We start from the raw sequence: 8,185 nt of genomic DNA on the forward strand, positions 1-8,185 counted from the left end.
TTTTGCTTATCATTTCTAGTCGGAAATCATCTGTTTATCATCCTTAGGAAATTACCTGATTATCATTATTAGTCTAGACACGTCTTGCTACATTAATTGCATGAGTATTGTATAGAAAAAATTCATATCTTAGCGTATCTGCTAAATCATATCTTATCGTATCTGTTACTTTAAACTTTGCCTGATATATTCCGTAAATTCCTCCGTAACCTACGAAATATTTTGATCTATATATATATATATATATATATATATATATATATATATATATATATATATATATATATATATATATATATATATATATATATATATATATATATATATATATATATATATATATATATAGATATATATATATATCCTATGTAAATAGAATACCATCCGATAGCCGGAAAATCATTTTTATATTGAAAAATCCTTTATTCAATCGTACGAAATGTAATTCATCATTAATTCAAGTTTCTCGGATTCCGAAATGGAATCCCACTTCAGCTCCAAAAGCAGTGTGACCGGAATGGATCAACCAATCAGCCATCATCTATTCTGGATGAATTGGGGATGGATTCGTAGCCTCCTCAATCATTAGAGACAAGAAGAAGGTGATCCCTTCCATTCACCACATTGCCCTCTTGACGAAGAACTTGAAGCACTTACCGACGAACCATTATGAAACACCATTTTCTCTCTCATTTCCAGAGTATCTCGTCATGATTATATACTACATCAAATTCTAGATTTTATTTATCCGCTCGTCCGAACCGACAATCACCCCGGTGTAATAGAAGAAGTCAACGAGCTTCGCGCTCGGGTAGTGGCTTTGGAGAATATGGTGCAAAGAACACAAACACCAGCAGCAGCACCAGCAGCATAACCAGTACCACCATCATCAACGCCAAAAGTACCATTACCACCCCCAACCAAAACCGCGTCGTAAACCTCAACTTTACAATCTATCCCATAAGCACCAATGTCATATGTTCTGTAGATACCAAGGAATACCAACAACACAAACGATGAAGCATTGATTCATAACTTCATTGGAGAAACATTCTGTGACGATTATGTAGTCTCTAAAGTCTTAGAGATTATCTATTCTAGCCCTAACCATAAATCAGTTAAGCGAACCAAAATGATAGAAGGAAGAGTAGAAACCCTGATTAAAATGGTGTGTGGTTAACAAGCTAAACTTCTTTTACCAACATCATCAACAGTACCGTCAGCGTCACCAGCAACGTCAGTGCAGTCAGCATCAGAATCAACAACACCTATAACATCACAAACTCCGTCAGTTCAAGAATCACGGTGGACATCATTACGAATCAATAACGCGTATATTGTATCAACGAGTTATGAAGAATTAACTCATTCCCTCTAAAGAAATTATATGTATATTATATATATATATGTATATATATATATATATATATATATATATATATATATATATATATATATATATATATATATATATATATATATATATATATATATATATATATATATATATATATATATATATATATATATATATATATATATATATATATATTTTTTTTATTTTTTTATTTTTTTTGATATAAAAAAATAAATCTTTATGTGCTAAGCCATTGTGTGTGAATCTTAACTACTCGGTTAATTCATATTACAAATATGCAATAATGTACGTCCTTCGCCCGCAACTTAACCATCGTTAACAACAATCTCTGTCTCAATTCAACAAATTCCAATTCATAATAAATCAAGTATATATTTGATTTTACACTTTCATCATCGATGTACCCGAAACTTTTCAGATAACATCATTCGTACTTTGCGAAATTCACAAGAATTTAACGAAAACCAACATCACGCCTCAACAAATAACGAAGTATTGATTCATAATTTCAATATTATTGAAGAAATACATATGTAATCTCCAAAGCCTTTAAGGGATTATTCAATTCTAGTTCCAACCGTAAATCGAATGAGTTTAATTTAGTATTAACTCATTAAAATCTATGTTACATCTGAAGAGAATATATACATATATATTTTCATAAAGACTGTAATAAAATTCTTTTGTACAAAATATTAATTGCGAAATTTTTTAACGGGTAGGTAATACACGAGAGATATTGATAATGCTAAAAACGAACATATATTTCATAGCATTATCCCTCAAGAAAGACGAGCTTTTAGTTGTAATTGTTCTATTTACAAGTGATATTTGTTTAAATAATAAAAGGTGAAGACAAAAGACAGATTCGACGAATTGAAGACGCAAATGACCAAAAAGCTAAAAAGTACAAAGTACAATCAAAGTGGTTCAAATTATTGATGAGAAACATCTAAAAGTTATAAAAGTACGAGCCGCGAAACGCAAAGTACAAGATATTAAATAGTACGAAAGGACATTCGAAAATTCGGAACCGGGACCAGAGTTAACTCTCAACGCTCGACGTAACGGACTAAAAATTACAAGTCAACTATGCACATGAATATAATATAATATATAATTAATTCTTAAAAATTATATATATTATATTATATATTAAAAACATCGGCAAACTAGAAAACAAGAACATGTGAGCTGATCCAGCTGGCCATGCGATCGCATGGCCAGGATGCCCATATTTCATGCGATCGCATGAGCCTAAAAGGCTGGCCACATCTATAAATTTCGCAGTTTTTGGTCGAATGTTTTACACCTTTTTCTAATCTATCTCTCACTCTCTATGATATATATATATATATATATATATATATATATATATATATATATATATATATATATATATATATATATATATATATATATATATATTTATTTATATATATATATAATTTATAATTTTAATTTTAATTTAATAATAATAAGGGTATGTTAGCGAATGTTGTAAGTGTGTAAGTCGAAATTCTGTCCGTGTAACGCTACGCTATTATTAATCATTGTAAGTTATGTTCAACCTTTTTAAATTAATGTCTCGTAGCTAAGTTATTATTATGCTTATTTAAGCCAAAGTAATCGTGATGTTGGGCTAAAATATTAAAGACGGGGTAATTGGGCTTTGTACCATAATTGGGGTTTGGACAAAAGAACGACACTTGTGAAAATTAGACTATGGGTTATTAATGGGCTTTATATTTGTTTAATTGAATGATAGTTCGTTAATTTAATATAAAGATTTACAATTAGACGTACCTATAAATAACCATATACACTCGATCGGACACGATCGGCGGGATATTTATAAGTACTAATAATTGTTCATTTAACCGGACACGGGAATGGATTAATAGTTAATGGACTTATTAAAATAGGGGTGAATTACATACAAGGAAAATTGGTGTAATTATAGTTTAAGTCCCCAATTAGTTGGAATATTTGACTTCGGATATAAGAATAATTTGACGAGGATACTCGCACATTATATTTATGATTGATGGACTGTTATGGACAAAAACCAGATGGATATATCGAATAATCCAGGACAAAGGACAATTAACCCATGGTAATAAATTAAAATCAACACGTCAAACATCATGATTACGGAAATTTAAATAAGCATAATTCCTTTATTTCATATTTCATCGCACTTTTATTTACTGTCATTTTATTTAATTTCACTTTTAATTATCGTACTTTTTAATTATCGCAATTTTATTTATTGTCATTTTATTTTTGCACTTTAATTTATCGCACTTTAATTATTGTCATTTACTTTACGCTTTAAATTAAGTTATTTTTATTTTTAATATTTTACATTAGGTTTTAACTGCGACTAAAGTTTTAAAATCGAAAAACCGGTCATTAAACGGTAAAAACCCCCTTTTATAATAATAATACTACTTATATATATATATATATATATATATATATATATATATATATATATATATATATATATATATATATATATATATATATATATATATATATATATATTTACAAATATAGTTTTAAAAATATAGCGTTAAACTTGGCTAGTTCCCTGTAGACGAACCAGACTTACTAAAAACTACACTACTGTACGATTAGGTACACTGCCTATAAGTGTTGTAGCAAGGTTTAGGTATATCCACTCTATAAATAAATAAATAACTAGTGTAAAATTGTATCGTATTTAATAGTATTTCGTAGTAAATATATAACTATTTCTTATACACCTCTACGCACATCAAGTATTTTTGGCGCCGCTGCCGAGGAATCTCTTAAACACCGAAGCAAAACGCTATAAAAAAAATTAATTTTTAATATATTTTTGTAAAAATATAATATTTCTTATTTTGTAAAAATATTTTGTTAAATATACAAAATATAAAAACATAATATATATATATATATATGTATATATATATATATATGTATATATATATATATATATATATATATATATATATATATATATATATATATATATATATATATATATATATATATATATATATATATATATATATATATATGTATTACTATATTTTTATGTTTTAAATTTAAAAAGTTTGTATTTTTTTTATTACAAAAACTAATAGGTAAAAAAAATATAAGTTTTATAAATATTTTATAAGATAAAAACAGAAATATAAAATAGAAAAAAATAATAATAATCGGGCCATTACACTGTAGCAGCCCAATATTTAAACTGGATCCGCAGGTCATGCGACCGCATGAATTTATAACATACAACTCATGCGATCGCATGAGTTGAAAAGACAGCCCACATACCTGGTACGTACGATTAGGGTTAAAGATTTAATTATTATTATTATTAATTAATTAAGATTAGGGTTTAATTTAATATTAGTTAGTTTTAGATTTTAATTAATTTGTATTTTTAAGTTTTATTTAGTTTTATTAATTATAAATTGATACTTTTATAAAATAAATAATATAAAAATAATATTTTTATAAAAATTGTATTTTTATAAATTTAAGTTTCTTTTTATATCTATATCTTTTAATCGTTAATTCGTAATATTTATATTTTTCGCTCGTAACTAGTTTTAATATATAGTTTTTGCCGTAGTTATTTTTATTTCTAGATTTTTAGGCTTTGCCGTAAAATCCCTTAAGTACTTTCTCTTTAGACTAAGATTTAGGTGCTTTAGAATTTTGTGACGCCGTTTAAGATTTTAGTACTTTTTAAGTTATTACCGTTTTGGATATAGAATTCCTTTTAAGCTTTAATACCTTTAGACGTAACTTTTAATTCTTAGTTTTTAGACTTTTAAGTTTCGACGCGCTACGTTCTTTTTATTATTTGTCGACCTTTTATTTTTCGACGTTTTTCGACGCACTCTTTTTCTTTCTTATTTCTCGACGCTCTAGTTTTTAGGATATAGAATTTTCTATTTCTTCTCTAAAATTTCTTTAAATTTCAACGAAAAATTATTTTAAGCGGTTAAATTGATAGACATCCTAAATTTTCTGGTTCGTAGTAATAGTTAGATTTGTTAATGGCGAGTTGTGGGCTTCCGATTTAAAGGGTCCTGGCTACCTGCTGCATCTATTGGCTATTCAAAACGTGGGCAAAATCAGAAAAGTCTATTAATTTGATAACTTATATAATTTTTATCTTTTATAACTAATAGGATATTCAATGAATGCACCGAGCAAAACGTTCACCACCTTTTATACGTTCACCACCTGTAACTCGATCAAGACATCTAGCCAATATTGTCGCCGTTGATTTTTCTTTAGAATCGTCATCCAGTCGACTAAGTACTCCAATTCAAATTTCTGATAATCCATTTTTTGAACCCGACCTCACAATTGAGAATCTGGAGGATATTCAGGGACAATTCAGAGATCCTGAACCATTAATCTTTCCTCCGAAACCACCAATCATTCAAACAGAGATTGTCGAGGAACAAACCATTAAATCAGAATCCTCTAGTGATTCAGATTCAACAAATTCAATCATGGAAAATCTGGAACCTCTAAGTATGGAAGACCGAATGAGAGCTAAACGCACTGGCCAAGGTTACGCAATACTCAACCAGACATTAATGCGCCAGATTATGAAATCAAAGGACAAATCCTACACATGGTGACTAATCAATGCCAATTTAGTGGTTCGCCGAAGGAAGATCCAAACGAACATCTTCGAACCTTTAATAGGATCGGTATACTATTTAAAATCCGAGAAGTGGAGGATGAACAGATATATCTCATGTTATTTCCCTGGACTTTAAAGGGAGAAGCCAAAGATTGGTTAGAATCATTACCTGAAGGGGCGATTGATACATGGGACGTTTTAGTTGAAAATTTCTTAAACAATTCTTTTCGGCATCTAAAGCCGTGAGACTTCAAAGAGAAATTGTTACGTTCACACAAAAGCCAAATGAAACTCTATATGAGGCATGGACAAGATTTGGAAAGTTATTAAGAGGATGTCCGCAACATGGTTTAGACACTTATCAAATAGTATAAATATTCTACCAAGGATGCGACATCACTACAAGAAAAGACATCGATATAGCAGCTGGTGGTTTCATTATGAAGAAAACCGCAACTGAAGCTTACAAAATTATTGATAACACTGCTTCCCACTCACATGAGTGGCATCAAGAAAAAGATATCGTTAGATCATCTAAAGTAGCTAGAGCCGATTCTAGCCATCACTTTGATTCCATTTCCGCAAAGATAGATGCTGTCGAGAGACGAATGGAAAAGATGACTAAAGATATTCACTCAATACGAATTAGTTGTGAGAAGTGTGGAGGACCACATTTGACAAAAGATTGTCTCAGTATTGAACAAACAATGGAACAAAGGGAGAATGTTTCATACATAAACCAAAGGCCTGGAAATAATTATCAACCGCCAAGACCAATCTACAATCAAAACCAGAATTATAACTGAAATGTTCCATACCACAACCAACAAGGTCCTAGTAATCAACAAGTATCCAATAATACTTACAATCAGCAAAGACCTATTTTTCAAAATAAACCACCACAAACCGATGATAAAAAACCAAATCTAGAAGATATGATGTCGAAGCTAGTTAAATCTCAAACACAGTTTTTCACATCTCAAAGACAAACCAATGAACAAAATGCTCAAGCATTTAGAAATCAACAAGCTTCTATTCAAAATTTGGAACAAGAAGTAAGCAACCTAGCAAGGTTGATAGGTGAAAGAAAACCGGGGAGTCTACCTAGCGATACAAATGCTAACCCCCGAAATGAAACAGCTAAAGCCATTACCACAAGAAGTGGTATTACACTTAAACCACCTGAAATACCTATAATTTCTGATGATTCTATTGCTACTCTACAAGAACCACAATCTGAACAAGATAAGGAAATAGAACCGGTAGTTAAAAAGGTTAATGAAGATAACATAGTTAAGGCTAAACCTTATGTTAAACCATATCAACCACCACTTCCTTACCCGAGTAAAATGAGAAAAGAAAGACTTGAAGCCGAGCAATCCAAATTCTTGGATATGTTTAAACAAATAAATGTCAATCTTCCTTTCATTCATGTGATTTCAGGAATGCCTAGATATGCTAAATTCTTGAAAGATCTAATCACAAATAGAAAGAAAATGGAAGAACTCTCGGCTGTAACTATAAATGCTAATTGTTCTGCAGTGCTGTTGAATAAGATACCAGAAAAATTATCAGATCCAGGAAGTTTCACAATTCCATGTTTTTTGGGTAGTCTTAGTTCAATAGAAGAATTGACAGACTTAGGTGCTAGTATAAATTTAATACCGTATTCACTATACGCTAAACTAGACCTTGGAGAATTGAAACCAACACGAATAAGCATACAACTAGCCGATCGATCAGTAAAATATCCTAGAGGGATAATGGAGAACATGCTAGTTAAAGTTGGTACTGAAATGTCCCATTCATATTGATTATAAATGTTCCATAATAATTGATTTCGTTGCGAGGTTTTGACCTCTATATGAGATGTTTTTCAAAGACTGCATTCATTTTTAAAATAACCATAACCTTTATTTTATCAATAAAGGTTTTAAAAACATTACGTAGATTATCAAATAATGATAATCTAAAATATACTGTTTACACACGATCATTACATAATGGTTTACAATAGAAATATATTACATCGACATATGTTTCTTGAATGCAGTTTTTAAACAATATCATACAAACATGGACTCCAAATCTTATCCTTATTTTAGTATGCAACAGCGGAAGCTCTTAGTATTCACCTGAGAATA

General features: G+C 29.7%; 1 non-coding gene across 1 annotated transcript; it reads right to left on the reverse strand.

Moving 5' to 3' along the window:
* Nucleotides 1-6,286: 6,286 nt before the first annotated feature.
* Nucleotides 6,287-6,393, reverse strand: LOC139887246 (small nucleolar RNA R71). The gene has a single exon (XR_011773084.1). It is a non-coding gene; the product is annotated as a small nucleolar RNA R71 (small nucleolar RNA).
* Nucleotides 6,394-8,185: the final 1,792 nt, after the last annotated feature.

Source organism: Rutidosis leptorrhynchoides, chromosome 1 (genome assembly GCF_046630445.1).
Source record: "Rutidosis leptorrhynchoides isolate AG116_Rl617_1_P2 chromosome 1, CSIRO_AGI_Rlap_v1, whole genome shotgun sequence".
Taxonomy (NCBI): Eukaryota; Viridiplantae; Streptophyta; class Magnoliopsida; order Asterales; family Asteraceae; genus Rutidosis; species Rutidosis leptorrhynchoides.